Here is a 25037-nt window from a genome sequence, read left to right on the forward strand (position 1 = left end):
GAAGTGATATCTACCCTATTAAAACAGTCAAATTTATTTTTAGAACTTCCCCAAACCATGGAGTGTGACATTCATACAAAGTTATCTCTACCCTTACTTTGAAAATAGAAGATATATTTAGAAAAATCTTATTTCATAATATTTTCTGTGAGAATACTGCAGCCTATTTTATACTTTGCACCATAATATAGTTTCCTAATACTTTTTCCAGCATAGCTATATATAATTTGTCTATTTTTTTTTCTATCCAAAAGACCTGCTACAATTCACAATGGCTTCCGGATCTCTTAAGTATGTCTCACATCATTAGAGATAAAGGCACACAATACAGCCTGAAAAGAAAGATGTAGTGAAATATACCACTAGACTCTTACATGAAAAAAATGAAGTTATGGGTATGCTCACTAATTTTATGTATATGTTAATTCATAGCATAAAAAAATATAAATATATATACACACATCAAAATGTTAATAGTGGTTTTCTCTGAGAGTTGGCAAAGGTGGTGGGGGTTTATGATTGAAGATGTGCTTTTTACTCTTTTATTTTTATGATATTTGATTTTTTCCAACAAGTATGTATTCCCTCAAAAATCAAGGAAAGACACATACTAATTCAAAATAAATAAATAAAAATAAAAGAAATATATTGCATTTTGTTTATAGTAGAAAGTTTGGGAAACTGGAAGTTACAGAGTAGAAAACAGAAATTTTAAGTTGGGAAGATATGACATAAAAATAACTAGAATTCAACATTTATTAGTATTCCAGTGACATACTCTGGCATCAAAAACCATTTCTAGCTATAAGATTAGAAGTAACTTTATACCACCTTACAATCATGGTGCCAGGCCTAAATTTTGCTCCCAGATTATTTTGTTGTCCTTATGAATGAATAAAGGTATAAAGTCAGGTTAGAAAAGTCAAATGCTTGGGGAGGTTTCAATTTATACTACTGGTAAACTTCTTTTTTTATCTTGATAGCAGGAGGGTACTATCCTGACCCTCTGCAAATAGTCAGTACTGTCTGATTTCTGAGAATCTCTTTGACTTATGGAACAATGTCATCTACATTCACACAGGCAGGATGGCAGGTGGGAGAAAGGCATGAATAATATGTGCTCTAAAAAGACTTTGTCTGCACAGAAGTAAGAGAAGAAAGGGCCTTTGAGTATTATTTGCCAAATGATCTTAACAAAGCCTCCCCTAGAAAACGGGTCTGGTCTACTCCAAAGCAGGTGTGGCATAAACAGAAAAGACCCTGGGGCCAGCCTGGAAGATTCTATTCACCTGAGAAGCAGATTTTCAGTTCCCTGGTCAAACTGTTGAAGGAAGTAGGGCTGATTTCTCAGAATACTTTGTCTATGACTAGAGTGAATCATATATTCCAATTTTCTCAGGATAGTCCTAGTTAGCTGCTGTTTTCTTGGCATAATTGTTAATAGCCCCCTCTTTTACTCTCAAAAGTATCCTGAAAATCAACTATTTGGCATTCTTCTTACAGCTGAACTGTTGGGTAAAACATCATAGTGGATGTGGCGGAGTATTGATTGGTTTGCAAAACAGTCATTCTCAACAGTCTCTTTTACCATCTTCCATTGCAGAGGCCAGGAAAGTGAAATACTCACCTTTGCAGCCTTCTTGCAGCTGGGATTGGCCATGTTACACAGTTTTAGCCAATGAGAACTTTCTGGGAAAGTTCAAAAATCTATTGGTATTGACTTTTTCTCTTCTTCCTATTTTGAGTGTGGACATAATACCTGGGGTTGCAAGAGTCACCTTGAAACTGAGCGAAAGGCCAAGAATATCTCAGAGACTAAGCTCTAACGGTATTGGCCCTGCCGATCCTCTACCAGCAGTCAGCTAATCTGAGAACAAATTATAGCTCTATTTGTTTTAGTGTCTTTTAGTTGGTTTTCTCTTACTTGCAGCTAAAATCATTCCCAATATGCACAATGGGTTATTTTCTTTTTTTATTTTAGATTAGTCAGTTGTGCTAGACTTGGGAATCAACCTCTTTTTAGTGTGCAGCTTACTGCCCTTTGGTGATGGCAAGTCAGTCCTTTTAATATTTCTCATTCATGGGTACTACATGCAGATGCCAAAACACAAAAAGAGAGAGTGTGTAGACTGAGGATGCAGGAACTGGGGGAAAGCAACAAATTTGTCTCCTTTCATCAGAAGGAGTTCTTATTTTGGAAATATAACAATTTTCTGAGAACTCTAAGGACTGTGCATTTGGCAAGGTCTATTCATTTTTCATCTTCCCAACTAATGTCTTTAGGGAGGAAACAGATAAATCTGAATGTCAGCAGGATACATATGGAGCTGAGGGCCACAGTTACTAATTAGGTCCTCTCCAAAGACCCATTTGGATGTCTTGGCGTAGGAGATAAACAGACTACCCAAAGATGTCTTTTTTTCCCCTAGCAGTCAAAAGACCCCAGATTACCTTGTGTTAATGGGAGTGGTAGAAGAGGGCTAAGATACTTATACAGTCCCCGCATCATGCTGCCTAGATGGCAAGGTCCTAGTTCTCTGATAATAACTGCTTTAAGGGGATAAGTATTTTATTGCAGTGCTACTGAGGAAACAGAATTCTGATCAGAGCAGGCCCTGAAGTGATTTGAGTATTGCAAACTAAGCCCAAATAGAATTCACTTGAACCTTGCCAGAAATCAGAATGTCATTTTCTTGAAGCTTAAAGGGAGAGAAAAGTAATTTGGGAAACACACAATCCTTGGAACACACGCACAGGAAAGTAATTTGGGAAACACACAATCCTTCGAAAGGTTCTCCTTTGCTTTCCCGAGGTTCATATTTCCATATTTCCACTGAGTCTGACAGGGTGATAGTTTAAAAAAATCTGTTTACCCTCTGTTTTTCCAAAGGGTTCCCTCCATCTCTTACTACATTGAGAACCTCCCAGGAAATTATCAGTGCTTTTCCTGAGTCTGGTTCTGCTCCTACCAGTCCCTGCCAAAATTAAGCCAAAACGATTCCAGAATCCATCTGTGAGAATAGATAAGAGTGTCTTTCCATTTATATCAGACAGCTGGATTCTGGCTTTGATGATTGGTCTGCAAAACAAACCAAACAGCAAAACAGAACTCACATTTTGTCAAAATTTTTTTTTTAACCTGAAGGCTAGATGAGACTACACCAAGAGAGATGATTCTACATTTTTGGCAGGAAAAAGTACTTTAATCTAGATACATAGTTTATTTCCCTAGGGAAAGAAGTTCAGATCAGCAAAATGGCCTATTTTCCATGAAATTTGTGCTTAAAAAATGGTTATAAGTGCCTAAAATTTTTGAAATTTGGTCATGGACCAGATCATTTGGCAAATAATACTCAAAAACTGCTATATTCTTGCTCTCTGAGGACCTTTTTAGCCCAAAGTTTCTCTCAATCCATCTTTCACTAGCTTACTTTTCAGGAAAAGTTAACAATGACTGAATTTTAAAATCTGTTTTACATGCCTAAGCAGCACATTCTTAAGAGAGGCTATTTTTCCACTTGGTTAAAGTAGAATGAAACATTTGCAATTTTGGATAGTCTCTGTTTAGGCTTAGGGGCTGCTGGTAGACTATTCTGTGTACATTGTAGACTGTTAGCCCATAAAGATTAAAAATGAAATTCACTGGGCAATATCTAACCAAATGCCATAATGGAGTGGGTCAATCATGAGGGTGAAATCAGGTCTCATTTCAGTAGTAGGTTCATTGGAGACAAGGAAGTAAATTATTCCAGTTTTGCTCCAGGATAAAAACATTTATTCCATTGGTTTTGCAGAGTGGAGGTGATATTCCATAATTTTTCTAGTTTTTTTTTTTTTAAAGATTTTATTTATTTATTTGACTGAGACACAGCGAGAGAGGGAACACAATCAGGGGGAGTGGGAGAGAGAGAAGCAGTCTTCCCACTGAGCAGGGAGCCCGATGTGGGGCTCGATCCCAGGACCCTGGGACCATGACCTGAGCCGAAGGCAGACGCTTAATGACTGAGCCACCCAGGCGCCCCAATTTTTCTAGTTTTTACAGCAAATTTCTTTTTTTAAAAGATTTTATTTGTTTAAGACCGAGAGAGAGAGAGAGAGAGAGAAAAAGTGAGTGGGGGCGGGGGCGGAGAGGGGCAGAAGCAGGCTCCCCGCTGAACAGGGAGCCTGATGCAGGACTCAATCCCAGGACTCTGGGATCATGACCTGAGCCGAAGGCAGATGCTTAACTGACTGAGCCACCCAGGCACCTCCTTACAGCAAATTTCTAACATTAGCTGCATATCTATAAAGTCTCTGATTATTGGAAGGTAATCTCTAGATGGCAGATGGAGTTCTATTAGGTTATCATTGTGACACCAGTAAATAATGACGTAATTTCCCAATAAAAAGGACCCATTTGGTAAAATTTCCAAGACTGCTATATTCTTGCTCTCTGAGTACCTGAAGATTCTTTACCAGTTTGTTTATATTACATTTGATTTGCATGATTGCAAGCAGGGTAGGCATCTTCCTCAAACTATAGATACAGGGACAAGCAATGTGAGTTGAAATAGAAACTAAATTCTCTTAGGAAATTTGATTGTGTCTACCAATACTATCAGCTTATCTCCCAGTGTACTTGCCTTTATTTCTCTGTCCTCTCATCTCAATTCCTAATGGAAATTAGGATTAGGTAGAAGACATGCTGAATTGCTTAATGATAATAAAAGTTAAGACTTACTGGCAGATGGTGGAGGAAGGGGTCAAAAGGTTCGAGAAGTGGAAATGTGATAGTGGGCCAGAAACCCCAACACCTGATAATATTTTGCATGAAAGTGTGGAAGATAGTTTTCCCAGGTGATAATGAATGTGCTGGTGGGAGGGAGACCAGAATCACCGAGAAGCTCTAAAGCTCTGTAGAACAGGCTAATAGAAGATGCTGTTATAGAACTGAGCTCCTGATGGCAAAGGGGGTGATGAAAATCTGAAATGTTAGAATCTAGGTGGCAAACAGTTTTATTACTGGGAGAAAGATATTAATTGTCACAATAAGTGACAAAAGCAGAGTGGCAGCCAGGGGTCTCAATTTGCAGAGAGCTATGGAAATGCTGAATGGGATACTGTCTTGCTAGAGGCAAGACAGATGGGCAGGCAGTCAATAAGGATACTACTTGATTTACACAATCAAAATAAACCAAGGACAGGTGATCAAGAAGCTCAGGGCAATAGCCCCACCAAAAGGCATGATCCACTGCTTAGTTTTTGGACCTATGCCAGTTCTCGGACTCCAGAGTCATTGATTGAAGGAGAGGCCAGGGCCCTATGAGGAAGGATCCTGCAACACCGTGCTACATTTAATCAGTAGTATTTCTCTACATCTTTACCCAAAGGGACATAAAGACATTTACTAGGATATCTAGCACTGGGGGGAAAGAACACCCAGGTTTTTGAGGATTGTTGGGCCCAGAGACTGATTTTCATGGTTATCTGGGGACCCAAAGTGCCACCCTGATTCCCAGTGGGTGGTAAAAGGAGTCTTGCTTCAGTACCGGCTTACTGTGAGTCCACCTGGTCCATGGGCCTACATGGATGTTATTTCCTTGATCCTCCAATATATAATTAGAAGGGACAGACTTGGCAGTTGGCAGAACACTCACATTGGTTCTGGACCTGTGAGGTAAGAGATCGCACAGAAAGGGAAGGTTGGGGGCACCTGGGTGGCGTGGTCGGTTAAATGTCCAACTCTTGGTTTCAAATCAAGCCCCATGTCTGGTTCCATGCTCAGTGTGAAGTCTACTTGAGTTTCTCTCTCCTTCTCTCTGCCCCTCCCACTCCTGCTCTCTCTCTGAAATAAGCAAATCTTAAAAAAAAAAAAAAAAAGGAAGTTCAATGCTAAGTCTCTAAATCTTGCCCTTCCTCCAAATTCCCTATCCCTGGCCCAGAGAGTAAATCAAAATAAATACCATGTCCTGTGGGGGAAGATTAATGCCATTCTTTCAAATACTTAATGCAGGGATGGTGGTCCCTCCCCAACCCCCATTTAGTCACTAGTCTGACCCCTACAGAAACTAGAGGTTTCACACTGAATGAAGTTTATCTGCTGAATGTAGTTTGTTTGTTTCTTCCTTTCCTCCTTTCTTCTCTCCTTTCTTCCCTTCTTCCTTCCTTTCTTCCTACAGAACACACAGCCCCTGGCATGTGGCATGCAGCTATTTATTGAGCAGACATATTATTTTCCATCCCTCTTAGAAAGGAGGCCAATAAGCAGTTTGCATTCCCAGGAGACAGAGAAGAGTGTACATTTAGTTCGGATCTTTCCCTGGGTCAATGTTCACTCTTCCACCTTCAATCATGCTATAGTCGGAAGGGACCCACAATGTTCAGACATCTGTAGAACATCACATTCTTCCACTGTATTGATGACATGGTAACTGGACCAGATAAGAAGTGACTCCAGAGGGTAGAAGATAAACCTACGTGCTCCAGAGGGTAGGTGATAAACCTATGAAAATTCAGGGGCTCTCAATGAAATTGGTAGGGGTCTGGAGTTAGGGGGCATACTATAACATCTAATTCAAAATAAGACATATTCTCACACCTCCCACTACTGTGGACACCAATCACAATGCTTGGAAAACCTCTTTGACTTCTGGAGGCAATACATTCCATATTTGAGAATGCTGCTTCATTGCCTTTAATAAAGAACATAAACTGACAGTTTTAAATATAGGAGAGTCTGCAGGAGGTCTAGGCTAGGAAGCAAACAGTCCCGCACCTAGACCATACAACCTGGCAGATCCTATAGTACTACAGATCAGTACTGTCATGGGAAAGGACACTATATAGAGTTTATAGCAAGCTCCAAAGAAGAGTTACTATGTGGAACTCCAGGGTTCTAGAACAGCAGACTGCATTGTTGAAATGTTCTACGCAATATAACAGCTACTAGCCACATCTACTGCCAAGCTTGACGTATGGCTAGCGTTATTTCATCTGTCTGTCTGCCTGCCTGCCTGTCTACCTATCTACCTACCTATCTGTCTAACATTTTACTTAATTTAATTTTGGGAGATTTTAAAACAAGAGGAACAGAAAACATTAGTGGTTGCCTGGGGCTAAGGAAAGGGGCTCCAGAGGGTACAGGGGAGTATTTGGGGTGATGGAACTGTCCTGTAGATTGATCGCTTACACAGCCAACAGGTCAGACATTAGAAGATGATTTTACTGGATGTAAATTATAACTCAATCTTTTAAAAAAGTGACTGACAAGACAGCCAAAAATTTACTCTATGAGGAAAAAAAAATAGGACTTATGGTAAGTTTTCTCTCAAGAACAGTAAAAACAAGGACTTTGGTCATAAACAAAGGAACAGTAATGTATATGAGATCTTCCATATACAAAATTTTAACAATGTTTTTAAGAAAAATATGCTTATGCAGAGGTAATACTTCTTTCTGTATTTGGTTTAATTAACTTGCGCTTCTTTTCTGGGAATAAAAATGTTAGAAATGGTTATTTTTAAATTTCACAAAAGTTTCAGGTAATAAGCAAGGCATTAGAACAAAAGAGGGCTCGAAAACTTGTTCCGTAAAGTATTTACTGTAAAAACACGTACTGCTTGTAATAAAAAAAAGAAAAATTATTTCTTTGCAGTTAAAAACATGCAGTGAGTATTTGGACAAAACAGTCAAGTTTTCTTGAAAGAGGAAATTTAAATGTAACATACTACCCATAAGCTACATATTTAGCTCAAACTAGATCTAGTTGTTTAATAAGAGCTAATTTCCAAATATAATCTATGAATTTACACACTGGTATTTAGCGCCTCTTCAAAAATCTATCTGTAAATTAAACAGTTAAGCAACATTGTCTTTGCCTTTAGAGCTTGCAGCTGCAGCAGATCATCTGGTAGTGTCTGCCTGACTGTAGAGGCAAATTTCTTGGTACTGCCAACTGCAACATGGGCTTGTCAGAGAGAGGCTGCTGTCTAGGTTACTTTCCTTCTGGCCATTTATGGTGTGGTCATATCAGGTGCTTGCTCTCAGCCAGGAAGGAACACAATGTATTTCAAGCCTCTGAAAACTGAGGAGCCTAAAGTCGCACAGTGCTGTTTCCAAAACAATGGTGCCAATCCAGGAGGGTTCTCAGCAGACTAATTTTTTTTTTTTTAATTTATTTGCGAGAGAGAGAATGAGAGACAGCATGAGAGGGAGGCGGGTCAGAGGGAGAAGCAGACTCCCCGCTGAGCAGGGAGCCCGATGCGGGACTCGATCCCGGGACTCCAGGATCATGACCTGAGCCGAAGGCAGTCGCTCAACCAACTGAGTCACCCAGGCGCCGCAGGCTGATTTTTAAAGTACCTCCTTTTTGGTTTCGGATTCTGCTTCATCCCCATCACTTTCATCATCGCTGTCATTCTCTTCCTTGTCTTCTCCCCTCTTTAAGCTTTTTCAGATATTTACTAGCTAAAATCATCTTGGGTAATAAATCTGCAAGAAAATAAAAAGTTTCGGATTCCTCTGCAGTACTTCACAAATCATTGAGTACTTCCTTTTCTTTTTCACTGCCATGTCTCTAGGAGTAGGTGGCTAGATATTGAACAAAGAGTTCCACAGCCTTGGCCATGGGCACCCGCACCTCCTGGTTGATGGAGAACACCTGGGGGGCGGGGGGAGGGAGCTCTTCATGATGACCCGGATGTGGGACATGCGTCGCTGCTCCTACCCTTTGTCTCTGCCGCAACCACTGCCTCCATTTTTTCTACCGCCCGCACGCGGTCTGCTGGGACCTGTGGTGAGCGTGTGAAACCAGCATGGCGGGTGTGGGCTCATTTTACTTAATTTTAATTAATTTAAATTTAAGCATAAATAGTCTCATGTGGTCACTGGCTACCATGTTGGACAATGCAGTTCTAGAGCAAGTCCATTTCATCTGTAGCACAGATTTATACCATTCAGAAAGCAGTTCCTGCTTGCTGGTTGGATCTGGTAGAGATAGAGTATCTGACCCTGGGCGGTAAGTCATGTGTGACCAGAACTAATCTTCATGTGCTGGGTTTGCTCACCTGTTGAGTCATAAATTTGGCGGGGGGGCGGGGGGGATGCTCAGTAGTACTCTTATAAGATGGTGGAAGTGGTCCATCCCAGATTGGGCATGAGAAGGGCTAGTGGACATGAGTTAGCTGCACGGGTAGATGGCCTAGACCACCGAATGCCATCCGCTCTCGTTGTACTGATGCCTCTCCTTCAGCTCAGACCCATAACTGTTTGGTGTGTACCTTTGGAAGCAATCATAGATGGAGACTGAGCTTGGTTTATCGTTGGGTCAGTTTTATATGTCAGTGTGAGCTGCAAATGGACTGATGCTACTCTACAGCCCAATGAGGAGTGACTTTGATAGATGTCAGTATGGAAAATCTTCCCAATGTGCAAAGCCCTGGGTTGTGCAGGTGGTCATTCACTTTGTGTTGAAGGAGATAGTCTAAGTTAAGACTATACATGGACTCATGGGTATAAGCAAATCATCTGGCTAGTTGGTCATGGCCCCGAAAGGAAAAAGTATTGGGAGGATAGGGGACAAGGAGGACTGAGGAAGAAGGATGTGAATGGGTTGATTGAAGTAGTCATAAAGTGTGAAAACTTGTTTTTGCCTACCACAGAGCATCAACCACGGACCTGGCACTGAATAACCAAGTAGACAGGATGCTCTGATCATTTAAAGTCAGTCAGCCTCTGTCATTGGCTCCACTGGTTCTGGCAAATTGGAGACCTTAGTAGAGTCTCCACTGTGGAAGAGATGGAGGCTATGCATGGGTCCAGTAGCATGTGCTCCTGGCTACCAAGGCTGACTGCTCTGGCCAAATGCCCAACCTGCCAGCAACAGAGACATGGTTGTTCTATGGCATTAACCCTCAAGAAAATTAACTAGGCATTAGGTTGCAAGTTTACTACTTTGGACTTTTAGCCCAGAAGGGGTAGTGATTCATCTTGACTGGAATTAACACACATTTTGAGTATATGCTTGCCTTTCCTTGCTGCAGAGCTCCGGACAGCACTGCTCTCCAGGGTCTTAGAGAGTATTTAGTCTACTGACATGGGATCCACATGAGATTGCCTTAGACCAAGAGACCAAATTTAGAGCAAAGGAGGTATGGAAGTGGGCTTATGACCATAAAATCCACTGGCCATATCACACACTGTGTCATCTAGAAGCTTTTTACCTAATAGAGTCACAGAATGGTCTCTTAGAGACACAGTTGAGGTGCCTACTTGGAGATGACTCCTTTAGAGGATAGGGCACCATTTCCCAGGATATGCTGTATACCCTAAATAAAGAAAATTATCTGGTACCATGCCCCCAGAAAGCATAATACATGAGTCAGAATCATGGGGTAGAAGTAGGAGTGGTCTCACCGTTCCCAATTCACTTGAAAATTTTGCATTTCCTGCCTCCACAATTATAGGCTGTGCAGGTATAGTGATTTTTTTTTTTTTTTAAGTACTCTCTACATCCAATGTGGAGCTGGACTCACCACCCTGAGATCAAGACTCAGATGCTCTACCAACTGAGCCAGCCAGCTGCTCCTAGAGATCTTGGTTCTCAGAAGAGGAATACTTACTACCAAGGGGCACCCAGTAAGATTTCCACTGGTGTCTAAGCTATGTTTTGTTTGTTGGGTTCCTTTTGCCCAGAGACCATTAGGCAGGGATGAGTCATCATACTGGTGGATGATATCAGCAGGTTCTTGGTAAGCGTACTGTTCCTGCCTTGCAGGTGGCCACCGTCTTGCTGGGTCCTCATGTGGCAGAGAGAGGAAGCTCTGGTGTCTCTTCCTCTTCTTGGAAGGGCACTAGTCCCATCATGGGGCTCTACCCTCATAACTTCATCCAAACCTAATTAGCTCCCAAAGCTCCCATTTCCTAATACCATCACATTAAGGATTAGGGCTTTAACATGTGAATTTTGGGGGGACACAAACATTCAGTCCATAACACCTGGTTAGAAGAGCATGTGGGATGGAGATATGGTCATCTCTGGAAAATACCGTTTGCTTACAAACAATATTACTTCCTAAGATTTCCTCTCTTCTGTATCTACTTATCTGTGTACTAGTGCCTGGCTGGTTTGGGTGTTAGGATGAGAGACTATTTTTTCTTATATATTTGTTGAAACCAACCAAAGTGAATGTGTGGGATTCCTAAAGGCTCTGCAAAAAAAAAACAGATGCCCATAATGAGGACAAATGACAGGATATCTTGCTTCTCAGTTCTGTCATGATTTGTGTTCACTTCCACTTAGGGCTCATTTCCCAATCTGGCCAGGACACTGCTTAGATATCAGTCCTTAACTTTGCATGTAGACATTTGATATTTTAAGATTATTCAAGGACAGTTAGTTATTGTCAGTAGATAATCTCAATTATCCCTCAAACTTTGATTCTTAGAATAATGAGAAGGAAGCAGGAGGCAGGCAAAAAACTATGATTTTCATGAGTCAAAATAGTAGTTGCATAAATTTAGTAACCTCATGTCAACATCACCACCACAATAGAGAAAGAAAGCAAATACTACCACATCTTCTGCCTCCCTTATGCCTAAGCACCCTTCTTTATCTCTCTACTTCTATGAATGGAATAAAGGAAGCATCTGGGCATGAGACAACATTCTTAAGAAAAATCAAGACTTAAATGTGGGCTCAGACTACAGACAGAAGAGAGATACAGTGGGTTCTGGAAAATGATCTTCCTAAAATCTCAATATGAATAATAAAATGGGGGCATAACAACAACATCTGGAATGCATGTAATTCCACATTCCAAATGAGTATACTTTTATTCTTTCTTAAAGATTTATTTATTTAGGGGTGCCTGGGTGGCTCAGATGGTTAAGCATGGGCCTTCGGCTCAGGTCATGATCCCAAGGTTCTGGGATCGAGCCCCGCGTCGGGCTCCCTGCTCAGCAGGGAGTCAGCTTCTCCCCCCACTCTGCTTCTCCCCCTGCTCATGCTCTCTCTCTGTATCTCTGTGTCTCGAATGAATAAATAAAAATTTTTTTTTAAAGATTTTATTTATTTATTTGAGAGAGAGAATGAGAGAGAGAGCATGGGAGGGGTGAGGGTCAGAGGGAGAAGCAGACTCCCTGCTGAGCAGGGAGCCCGATGTGGGACTCGAACCCGGGACTCCAGGATCATGACCTGAGCCGAAGGCAGTCGCTTAACCAACTGAGCCACCCAGGCGCCCGAATAAATAAAATATCTTAAAAAAAAAAGATTTATTTATTTATTTGAGGTGGGGGGGAGGGACAGAGGGAGAAGGAGAGAGAAACTCAAGCAGACTACCCCTTGAGCCTACATAGAGCCTGATGTGGGGCTTGGTCTCATGACCCCAAGATCCTAACCTGAGGCAAAATTGAGTTGGATGCTTAACTGACTGCTCCACTCAGGCCAATGAGTATACTTTTAAATCAATAATTTGGATTTATTTTCCAGGAAGTTCACTTACTGTTTTTTCCTGCCCCCCCCGCCCACTATATATATCACATTCTTTTTGATTGCTTAAAACTTCTAGCATTTTGGAGTTTGGATTTTTCAGGGATAAGTTTAACAAAATGAGGATTTTTGGGTGAAATGTGTCAGAATGAGGAGGAAAAATATTGATGGCTTATTGCTTTGGTGTGAAGAGGCAGTGACATTCCTGGGCAGAATGTGGTCACAGGCAGGTTTTGTGCCATGAACCTTTTGTGTGTGTGTGTGTGTGTGTGTGTGTGTGTGTGTGATTCATGGAGGTACCCAAAGCTTTAGTCACACTGAATGCATTGTTTGGGGCTTGTTCTTGATCACAGGGAGCAATTTTCTATTTGCAAATGGAAGGTGGAAAATGTTTTACATTTAGATTCTGAAAGCAATCTTGTCTTGACATAAGCAAGATACCAAACCCTGCCATTTCTGCCCAAGAAGAAACTGGCTTGCTCCCTTTGGGGTACACCACTGCCGAGGTACAAAGTCTGACCCCTATGCAGATGTTTTCTAGTGCTTGTGTTGTTCTGCTTGGAACATCTGTGAAGCAGCATTTATCTTTATATAAGCTCTTTCAGATTCCTTTTAACTGACTTTTGGAGGCTTAATTATTTCTTCATAGCAGGAAGGAATTATTTGACAATTAGAAGTTTCACAAATATCAGCTCGAAGTTGATTTTTTTTGTTTGAATAAGGAAAGTAAAACTAATATCAGGTTATACTTCTGATTTCTCAGCAAAATTCTTTCAATAATTTTGATATAAATACTAACATTTTTGGCAGGTACTTTAAGTTCTTAAATATATTACTTCACTTGCTTTTCATCATAGTCCTATACGAAGTAGGTACTTTAGCTCTATTTTACAGGTGAGGAAATCAGTCACAGAGAGGTTAATAAAATCAATTAAGGTCACATATGTAATATGTGGCTGAGCCTAGAGCTAAGCCTAGATCTGTCTGATGTCTAAGACCAAGCTCTTTCCATTTTAAGACATTGCTTCTCAAGTCACTAAGTTGTACATTTTCTTACAAGTCCACAAATCACCACTTGAATGAAACAAGTGATGGATTCAGTGAATCTGGCTTCTCTTCCTTGTGGGCCATGGCAAGAATACATTTCTAAGTCTGCCAAGGAGTTAGTTATGGCCAGGTAATAGAGTTCTGGTTGATAGACTATACAGAGAGAGGTTGTGTGTGTGTGTGTTTATATTTATATATTTAATTTCCAGGCCTGGTCCATAAAATCTTCTATAGGGTTCTCTCCATTTTCTTCTCACATATTCCAGGGGATGGCAACATCCAGGGCCATCTTGGAAACTTGGAAACTGTGCCGTTTGGAAGATGGCAGAGCCTCTGTCTGTCTGGTTCCCTGCATAACTACATGGAGTGGATTTCTCTCCTGCTAACAACTGGATTTTATGTGAGTGAGAAGCATTTATTGTGAGATTTTGGAATTTGTAGGCTAGCATAGCTAGTGTTGATTTCACAGTACTAATTCCTGTATTAGTTAAGTGGTGTGCTATTGTAACAGGAACTTAAAATGTGTGCCATTGGCTTAGCAGTTAAATATCAGAAACGGAAACACTGGAGTTCTGTCTTATGCAATGACAATGTTTTTGGTAAATCCTGAGGCTGAGAAAACTTGACATCAGATCTTGTGACTACCCAGACTCTAGGTCCAGGGTACAAGACTGAGAAGTAATTTGTTAGGAGTGTGTATTGGTTGTAATTGGCGGCCACCAGCAAAAACATTGCAAGAAAGAGATGAGCCCAGGAAAGATGGCTGGCTTGGAAGGAGAGATTGAAGGGAATGGAGAAAGCCCAGAAATCAAACACCTTAGAAAGCTGGAAAATTTCACTCTGCTGGACCCCTAAACAGTAAAAGTAAGATAGAAATGTTTTGAGTCACAGAGATCCATTAAAAATCAGCCTTAGGTAAAAATTCTTTCGATAATAGCCATCATTTGCATATCTAAAAACTCACTGATGTGCTATGCTAAATTTAACTAAATTGATTATTAACCTTCAGATACCTTTAGTGGTATAAAGAACTGCCAGAAGCTATGAAATTTGAATTTCATAAAAACACATCCTAGGTCAAATTCTTAGGCAGAGTCCCCCATATGACTAAGCAAACCGCAGTGGTGGTTAGTGGTGGTGATTTTTTTCCCTCACTTCACCAGAAAAATACATGAATTACACGCTCAGTTATCGAGCACTTCCTGTAAGCCTGGTGTAACCATAATGAGACCCAAGTTGGGTGTACAAAAGCAGAGGTGACACAGAGCCAAAATCCAAAGTATTTGGATTTGATCTTGAGATGTTTGCCCTATCTAGCTCCTTCTTGATAGTGCCTCTGTATTTCTAACATTTTATTCCTTACCGTACCTGAGAGAGATTATGACCAGTTCAGCATTTTGGATTTCACAAAATTCTTAAGAACTGCCAAAAGAGAGAGGAAATGTTATAGGATTTCAGCAGTTGAAACAACTATCAGCTGGAACATTTATAAAAGACTCACGTCAGGCAGAGCATTTGACGTGCATTTCAAAGGACAGGTAGAACTTTGATACATATCAACAGTGGTGGGCAAGGACGTTGTAGGTGAGCAGCAAGGCAGGGTGAAAGCTATGACATGGGAAAGCATCCTCTTGGACTGCCATGTATTTAGATTTAAAACATACACTAGACAGCGGAGGACCCTGGATTTGACGCGGAGAATGTGTTCTTCAGGCATATGTTAATGTGGGGACTTTCCAATATTAGCGGCAATTGTCATATTATGTATATTAGGCCTATGGTTGGGACTAGGAGAGCAGAATGTAACATTTGCAGAGAGAATAAAATGGAGAAAGAAGGCCTGTTTTGCAGAGCATCCCAATAGTCTTGGCAGTGGGAAGGCCAAAGATGGACAGATTACAGAAGAGACTGGCTCAGGAAATGCCTGAATATGGGAGACAGAGGATAGGTTCAAGATGTAGGAAGAAAAATTGGTGAGCCTTGATTTCTCAGTCTGTCCCTTCGTATGGAAAAGTAAGAATGCACTGTATTTTGTAAGAATTTTGTGAAATCCAAAATGCTGAACTGGTCATAATCTCTCTCAGGTACGGTAAGGAATAAAATGTTAGAAATACAGAGGCACTATCAAGAAGGAGCTAGATAGGGCAAACATCTCAAGATCAAGCGCATTCTGCTGCCTTAGTGTAAAAGTCTCTAAGTTTGGGGCTCCTGGGTGGCTCAGTTGGTTAAACATCTGACTCTTGATTTCAGCTCAAGTCATGATCTCAGGATTATGAGATCGAGCCCCACATCAGCCTCTGTGCTGGACATGGAGCCTACTTGAGATTCTCTCTCTCCCTCTCCCTCTGCCCCTCTACTCCCTTCCCCTTCTCTCTCTGTCTCCCTCTCTTTAAAAAAAAAAAGTTTGATGATAGTTAAGGAGAATCAGGTGTGTGTATACACATACATGTACAGTTAACTACTGACATTTCTAAATCATGGTTGCTATAGGGAATTATGATTGTTCACTTTAAAGTTATTAAAATGTTTCTCACAAGAAAAGTGCTGCCAGCTACTGTCAGCTTAGGGCAAGCAGGGGACCCCGGAGTTGGAAAGCCACAGTGGTGGCCTGGGCCCATCCCAGCAACTGAACCAAGATGGCCACTGGCAGGTGACAAGGTCTGTCTGATTCACATCTAGTCACAGAGCAAAGACCCCACTCCACTGCGGTAAGAGGTGGAGACAGTCACCAGAAGTGTCCTGCACGGTGTCCTGCACAGGGAGTGGAATGCCTAGAGAGTGAGAAAGAAAAAAAAAAAAGAATCTAACAAGGCCAGTATAACCTTAATATGAAAACTGGACTAGGGCCGGTAAAAAGGAAAAATATACATCAGCCTCAATCATGAATGTAAATGCAAAAATCCTAAGTGAAATCTTAGTAAATGAAATCCTAAATAAGCTATTATTAAGTTAAATTCAGTGCTAATAAAAAAAATCAGAGCTGTATTAATTAAAATGAAGTTAAACCGTTAGACAAAGAAGGCCTCAGTGATTTATAAAGCACTGAGACTTGTTCCTGTTTTATGTGAATGATGCAGGGTAGTGCTCCAGGTTAGCTAGCCATATCACGTGTTCTATCAGTGTTTCATCGATGGTGTTGCTTCATTATCTCTCAGGACAGTACGTTTCAAACGTTAGTGCAAATTGGAATCACCTAGAGAGCCTTAAAAAAATTCAGCCTGCTGGGTCCCCCCTCAGACTTTTTGATTTTGTAGGTTATGAGTGGGGCTCGAGAATTTGCCTCTTAAAAAAGAATTCCAGGTGATGATGATGGGACCATATTTTTACTGAAACATCAATACCATCTACGTGGTTTACAAAATGGGTCACCATGGGTTGCGGGTCACAGAAGAGGTAAAAAAGAAGATGGATATGTCCAATTACTCTCCTGAGGTAAAAGGAGTTAACACATGTTAGTTTCCTTCTCATTTTACTGGTAAGAACCTAGTCACCCAGTCAGTTATATCTAACTGCATCCAACTGCAAGGTGGTCTGGAAAATGTGGTCTCTAGACAGTGAGGTGCTGGAAAAAATCTCTTCTAATTCTGTATTTATTGATACCACGCTGGTAGCTTGAAATTTGCTATAGTGTAAATACAGCAAAGAAACTGGCAAATGCTACAAATCAGGGCTCCCCCCAGTGCAAAGGCCAGTTGCCAAACATTTACCAGACTCTGCAGTTTATAATTCAGTCACCACATTCAGTTTCAACTCTATTACAATGAATAGAGGGGAGATCAATAAATAAATTTTGGTGGACAATTAGCAGCTTCTGGTATAATGACCAACTAGGTTCTGTTCTTAAAATGCAAAGATAGATAAATATCCACTAAATAATGACCTACATAGAAAAATCTCTTAAAATAGATTAAATTAATGTAATGAATTACATGTGGTTATCTCAATAGATGTAGAAAATGTACCTAATAAAATTTAACACACGTGTATGATAGATTCAATCAGCAAACAGGAGCAAGAATCTTGGTAGAGTGTGTTAAGAAGGAAAAACTTTTCTTCTACTCTCTTAGTTTAAGTAATTGAGGGCTTGCAAATTAAACTGATGAAAGATCAGCAAGAGAAAAAACAAAATTATCCATGTATCCATATAAATGGAAGTTCATAGAAAATGTAGTTCAAAATGATGGTAAGAATTTGGGGCTTATATCCCATCTTGATAGGGGAAGGGCATAAGAAAACAAGTGACTTTGGGGAAAGATAAATAGGCCTTTTGGAGAATAGATGGGAGGTACGATAGTTTTGTGATAATTGCCTATTTAGACAATTTCTTATCTCAGTGCTGCTTTCTTATCTCTGGTGATGGGAGTTAAACATCCCTGGTTGCAAAATTCCTGGGGAAATGCTTTATGACAGTTGACTTCTTTCAGGAGACTCTGCCTTTAGGCTGTTAAGCTCTAAGAGGAGCTCAGGAAAAAAAAAAAAAAAGAAAGAAAAAAAAAATTCTTCCTGCGTCTGTTGATTCTAAAATGTCATCAGCCCAAAATAATCCTTATGCACAGTGGTATATTCTGGATCCCTTCAAGAGTATCTATATATAGAAAACCTGCAGCAAACATAAGGATACATCAGTTTTTAAAAGCTTTGGCCTAAAAATCACAAATCATACTTCTGTTCACATTCCGTTTACTAGCATTTAGTCACATGGATAAATCTAACTGCAAGGGAGGCTGGGAAATATTATTCTGGAATATCAATACAGGAAAACAGCTGGCAGTCTCTGCCATATCCCCTTCCCTTGCTTATATCTCTCTGTGGTACTTAGCACCACCAAACATACATATTGACTTGTTAATTTTTTTATGGTGTGCCCTCTTTACTAAAATGTAACTTCTGTAAGGGCAAATAACTTTATTCAGTACATCAATGTATCTGTAGCCCAGTAGGTTACCTGGAATATGGTAAACATTCAGTAAATACTGATTTAATGACTATATTGAATGACTATAACAGATATTATATCAAAAATTAATGCAAAGCCTCATCCTTCCACAAAGATGACTCTAAGTCTTTTTTAAAATTTTTTATTGTTATGTTAATCACCATCATTAGTTTTTGATGTAGTGTTCCATGATTCATTGCTCCATGCAGAACGTGCCCTCTTTAATACCCATCACCAGGCTAACCCATCTCCCCACCCACCTCCCCTCTAGAACCCTCAGTTTGTTTTTCAGAGTCCATCGTCTCTCATGGTTCGTCTCCCCCTCCGATTTCCCCCCCTTCATTCTTCCCCTCCTGCTATCTTCTTTTTTTTTTTTTCCTTAACATATATTGCATTATTTGTTTCAGAGGTGCAGATCTGTGATTCAACAGTCTTGCACAATTCACAGCGCTCACCATAGCTGGGTGATAGACATTGGGGAGGACTCTTAAGTCTTGATTCCAGCTGACTGAGAGAATGATGGTGCCAGGTAGAAACATAGGGAAGAAGGAGAGAGTTGATTTTTTTCAATAAATATAAACGTGCATTTCTGTTAGTCAGGTAGGTGTAGGCTCAGATAGGTTAGTTGGACAAGCGAAAGTCTAGGGCTGGGTCCACAGAGTTGGTTATTATGTGCATCATTGTTATAGGTAAAACTCTCAGAGAGAATGAGATTGTCAAGGAGGAGATGTACAAAGAATGGAGCAGAAACCATGGAGAAAGGGAGGGATGAGGACCTTGTCGGAGGAGGCAGAGATCATGTGATTCTAGAGATAAGTGAGTAAGCAGAGTAGTGAAAAATCAAGGAATCCACAAGAGAGAATTTCAAGACATATGACATCAAGGTCTGTAGAGAGTTTTAACAAAGCAGAGGAAGAGAAACTGCAAGGGATCTGAGAAACATCATCTAGCTGTGTGATCAGGAAGACCAAGAGACCACAGATTTGGGTGAAGACTCTTGGACCCACCCTCTGTGTTAGTTTCCTATGCTGCTGTAAAAAAAATTACCACAAACTTGGTAGCCTAAAAGAACACACATTTATTCTCTTACTGTTCTCGAAGTCAGAAATCTGAGATGGTTTTCATGGGGCTGAAACAATGTGTCAGCAGGGCCATGTTCCCTCCAGAGGTGCTAGGAGGGAATCTGTTTCTTCCGGCTTCTAGAGCTACATTCCTTGCCTCATGGCCCCTACCTCTATCTTTAAGGTCATTGGTGTGGTGTCTTCAAATCTCTTTCTTTGTTCCATTTTCACATTGCCTTCTCTTCCATCTTCAGATCTCCCTATGTCTCCCTCTTAAAACAGTACTTATGTTTAGGGCTGATTTGGATAATCCAGGATAATTACCCTATCTCAAGATCCTTTAATCACATCTGCAAAGTTCTTGTTACCATGTAGGGTAAGCAGTCACAGGTGCCAGTGATGAGGACCTGGATATTTTTGGCAGGACCTTATTCAGCCTACCATATTCTCCTTGCCTGGTTTACTCTTATAACAAAAAGGTCATTGAAAGAACAGCTCAGCAGAATGTTTGGAGGCAAAAGTGGGAAGAGGTTTGAAGTTGAGTAAGAAGAAATCTCAAGGAAACCATTTTTTTGGGGGGTGGTGAATAGATAGGGCAGGAAGAGTAGCCATTTCAGGCTGAGGAAAACCAGGGTCTGTTTGTAGACAGAAGAGAAGGAGACAATAAGGCTTTCACTGGAAGGAGAGACTAAGTCATTACTTCCTGCTCAACCATAGTCATGTGAATAGGGATCATGTTGATTTTGTTCACCAATACATTCCAAGCATTACAGGCACTGCTTAATACATAGTATGCATTCAATAAAAATTTGTGGAATGAATGAATCATTTATGAAGGAGTCATGTAGATCTTTCTGCTCATTCTGAAGAACTAAAGAAACCACTGAAATCTACTTTCAGATGGTCTAACAACATATTAATTGACTAAGTACAAAAAAAATTATGAGTGTCAAAATGTATTTATCAAACTCCAGAGCTATTCAAATACCTATAGAAATGTCATGGTTGTCAACCTTCCAAAGAGGTTGGGAGCTTGTTACAAAGTGTGTTCTACTGTGTCATCTCTGGTATCTTTCTTCTTTTCAATTACACTACACATTTTCCATATCCTGATCAGAAGTTCAGAGAAATCTTTCATTAACTTATTTTTTGTATAATGTTTGTGTAGAGGTTGGAGCATTGATATTGTCATAAGGAAGACCTGAGGAAGTTTGAGTGAGACCTCTGAGGACTACTATCTTTGACACACCTTGGCAAATTACTTTACCTCTTCAGTTTCTTCGTCTATAAGTGCAGATGATAATAATACCTACCCTGAAGAGCTGTGATGATTGGATGAGTTAATGCATTAAAAGTGCTCAGAACTTAGCAAACTCTCAGTACATGTCAGTGTCTGTTGTTTTTACTACTACTATTACTACTAGAGATTTTTTGGCTCATGTCCCATGTATATGCATGAAAGAGATCTAGAAAGATCACTTTGTGCAACTTGGAGGTCATATAAATGCAGTTTTACAACATCAGAGAAGAAGTTAAATCCTTCATAATGAAATCTGGCTTAGCCACCAATTTGTTTGGCCTTTAGCAAGTGATTTCATTTCTGTGGGCTTTATTGGCAAAATGAAGGGCTTTTATCGTATGATTTCCAAGGTCCTTTCCAGCTTTATTTTTCTATGAATATATTCACTGGACTTCTCCCTGTGTATGGGAGGGGGGGGAGGAATCATGACTTTTGATTACCATTATTCCTAAAACCTAGCATAGTATCCAGCACTTTGTAGGCCTTCAATAAATATTTGTTACATAAATGAATAGCATAGTTGCATTGATGTCCATCTAATGAAGGGAACCATGGACTGGGTTATTATTTTTACTACAAAGTGGATTTTTATGACTTGGGCTTATGTCTTAGGATTTTTCTGTTCCTCATTATAAAAGGGAAGGGGGAGTAATGCTACCAAAGTAACACCACAGAGCAGGCATGGGGTGAAAATTAATCTATTATAATTGAGTCTCTGGGCAAAAATGCTAGTTCAAGGTCAATAACAACCAGGAGTATTTTTCTGATAATGATTATGAATTAGCAGTGAATGGCTTTGCAAATGAGAAATATATTCATAAATATAACAACTTAATACTTGAAAACTTAAAACTTGGATGAAAGTTTATTAATATACAACAGTATCAGCATCGTGGTGGCAGCGAATGAGAAGGGAGTGTTTCCATGCTTGGATGAAAGGTAAAGGCTGGAGGGAAAGACATTAACTATAGGAAGTGAGAAAGAGGGAAGTGGTCAAGAGGAAGCTTGGAGTGGACACTCAAAAGAATGGACTATAGGTAGCAACAGAGGGAGTTATCAGAAATACTTGATATGGGTCTGTGCTTTCTGTAATCACATAGGATAGGATCTTGAGTCATTTTTTTTTTTAAATAGCAATTTTTTTTATATAGTCAGTGATCCCCAAATTCTGGGTGATGTGAGACATACAAAACTATGGTATCTTTCCATGAAACTCAGTATAATAAACCTCCACTGATGGATAGCTATCATAGTTTGAATGCTTACATGGCAAAATAGACATTACTATATCCATTTCATGATGAGAAAATTGTAGTTCTGAAAGTTGATCAAGTATGTTTATTTTGAAAGGCAAAGGACTTAATCGTGAACTTAATTGTTTTGTCTAATGTCAAATCCTAACATGTTCCCATTACGGTATGTCATGGGTTTTTGGTTCCATTTGTTCTGGTAGTGCAGTTCGTTGGGAGACTGAATTTACCATGAAAAGGTAAAAAACTACCTCTAATTTCCATATTTCAAGATCCAGTACTATCGCCAGGAGTAATGCCCAGTGATATGATTGGGGACATCATAGCTCTAAGAAATGTCAGATAACATATTGTTGTTAAGGAATTTTCTAACAGAGCTTAGAACTATTTTGCCTTATAGTCACCATTATTTTTTTAATGTAGGAATTACATTTAGTGATTTAGTGTTATCTTTTTTTTTTTTTAAGATTTTTAAAAATTTATTTATTTGACAGAGACACAGCGAGAGAGGGAACACAAGCAGGAGGAGTGGGAGAGGGAGAAGCAGGCTTCCTGTGGAGCAGGGAGCCTGATGTGGGGCTCGATCCCAGGCCCCTGGGATCATGACCTGAGCCGAAGGCAGACGCTTAACGACTGAGCCACCCAGGCGCCCCTAGTGTTACCTTTTTTACTTATATTTTTGTGCCCTTTTTAGTGCTAGAAAAAGTTGGGGAGTAGAATTTAAAATGTGGAAAAGTTTTGATGGTTTGTGAATGAAATAGAACAGAATATCAGAAATAAAGAATATCACAAAATCTATCGTTTTTGTTCCTAATTCAAACAAAAATTTCCTAAACCGAGTGTGATTGGTGACTAGAAATATATACCTTTTTCAACATCTGTATTTTTTCCCTTTACTTAAACATGAAAACTAAAATTAACTTCTAGAAATTCTGGATTTGGATTTTTGAGGCTAGCATTCTCTTTCATGGTGATTGCCTGACTAATCAAGCACCGAAATAATGTCCTCAATAGTTAGCTAATTGTGGCATCCTCAAGGCACTTGCCAGTCAGTTGAGACACTTCTCTCTCATTTTGAGGGTGAAACATGTTGACTGCATTTCTAATTGGGCGGTTAAACATGCATTCTTTCATTGACCATTTTTAGCTTACTAGGAATCTTATTTCCAAATGCTAGATGAAAAATGAGTGCAACTGAGTAGTGCCTGTATTTTTCCACTGTACCAGTTTATTTTCATTTAAGTTCTCATTTAAATTCTAAGTGAGTAAAGAGTTAAATATTTTTTAAAAGGCATAAAAACCAAAAGAAAATACAAATAAACATCACACTTCTGGATGGCAAAGAAATACTTTAGTTTGGAAACAAAAGATTATATATAAGAAAATATTGACAGATCTGATAAAACAAGCTTTATGTATTTTTTGCCCTTTTCTCCCAAATTTATTGACATGTAATTTAAGTGCATAAATTTAAAGTATAAATATGATCAGTTTTGACACATGAAATCATCATATGTCATTTGACTGGAGAAAGCATGAACATAATAAAAATGATAAACATTCCATCACCCCTGAAACTTTCCCTGGGGCCCTTTGTAATAAATCTCTCCTTCTACCTGTATTATCAAACACAGATTTGATTTCTCTCATTTTTTTTCACATCCTTCATTTTAATTTATTTTTTATTGCAATAGTATTTTTAAAAAATTATCAACATAATGTATTATTTGTTTCATGGGTACAGGTCTGTGATTCATCAGTCTTTCACAATTCACAGTGCTCATCATAGCACATACCCTCCCAAATGTCTTATCACCTAGCCACCCCATCCCTCCCACTCCCCTTCACTCCAGCAACCCTTAGTTTGTTTCCTGAGATTGAGTCTCTTATGGTTTGTCTCCCTCTCTGGTTTCATCTTATTTCATTTTTCCCTCTCTTCTCCTACGATCCTCTGTCTTGTTTCTCAAATTTCTCATATCAGTGAGATCATATGATAATTGTCTTTTTTTGATTGACTTATTTTGCTTAGCATAATACCCTCTAGTTCCATCCACGTTATTGCAAATGGCAAGATTTCGGTTTTTTGATGGCTGCATAATATTCCATTATATATATACACCACATCTTCTTTATCCATTCATTTGTTGATGGACATCTTGGCTCTTTCCATAGTTTGACTATTGTGGACATTGCTGCTATAAACATTGGGGTGCATGTGCCCCTTTGGATCACTACATTTGTATCTTTGGGGTAAAAACTTGGTCGTGCAATTGCTGGGTCATAGGGTAGTTCTATTTTCAACTTTTTGAGGAACCTCCATACTGTTTTCCAGAGTGGCTGCACCAGCTTGCATTCCCACCAATAGTGTAGGAGGGTTCCCCTTTCTCCACATCTTCGCCAACATCTGTCGTTTCCTGACTTGTTAATTTTAGCCATTCTGACTGGTGTGAGGTGGTATCTCATTGAGGTTTTGATTTGGGTTTCCCTGATGCTGAATGATGTTGAGCCATTTTCATGTGTCTCTTGGCCATTTGGATGTTTTCTGCCCATTTCTTGATTGGATTATTTGTTCTTTGGGTGTTGAGTTTGATAAGTTCTTTATAGATTTTGGATACTAGCCCTTTCTCTGATATGTCAATTGCAAATATCTTCTCCCATTCTGTTGGTAGTCTTTTGGTTTGTTGACTGTTTTCTTTGCTGTGGAAAAACTTTTTATCTTGATGAAGTCCCAATAGTTCATTTTTGCCCTTGCTTCCCTTGCCTTTGGCTATGTTTCTAGGACGAAGTTGCTGTGGCTGAGGTCGAAGAGGTTTCTGCCTGTGTTCTCCTCAGGGATTTTGATGGATTCCTGTCTCACATTGAGGTCTTCATCCATTTGGAGTCTATTTTTGTGGGTGGTGTAAGAGAATGGTCCAATTCCATTCTTCTGCATGTGGCTGTCCAATTTTCCCAACACCATTTGTTGAAGAGACTGTCT

At 39.8% G+C, this 25037-nt stretch overlaps 1 pseudogene; it reads right to left on the reverse strand.

The window, feature by feature from the left end:
• Positions 1 to 8216: 8216 nt before the first annotated feature.
• Positions 8217 to 8811, reverse strand: LOC102740870 (chromatin accessibility complex protein 1 pseudogene; annotated as a pseudogene).
• Positions 8812 to 25037: the final 16226 nt, after the last annotated feature.

This window comes from Leptonychotes weddellii, chromosome 2 (genome assembly GCF_054177405.1).
Source record: "Leptonychotes weddellii isolate Sample4059 chromosome 2, ASM5417740v2, whole genome shotgun sequence".
Classification (NCBI taxonomy): domain Eukaryota; kingdom Metazoa; phylum Chordata; class Mammalia; order Carnivora; family Phocidae; genus Leptonychotes; species Leptonychotes weddellii.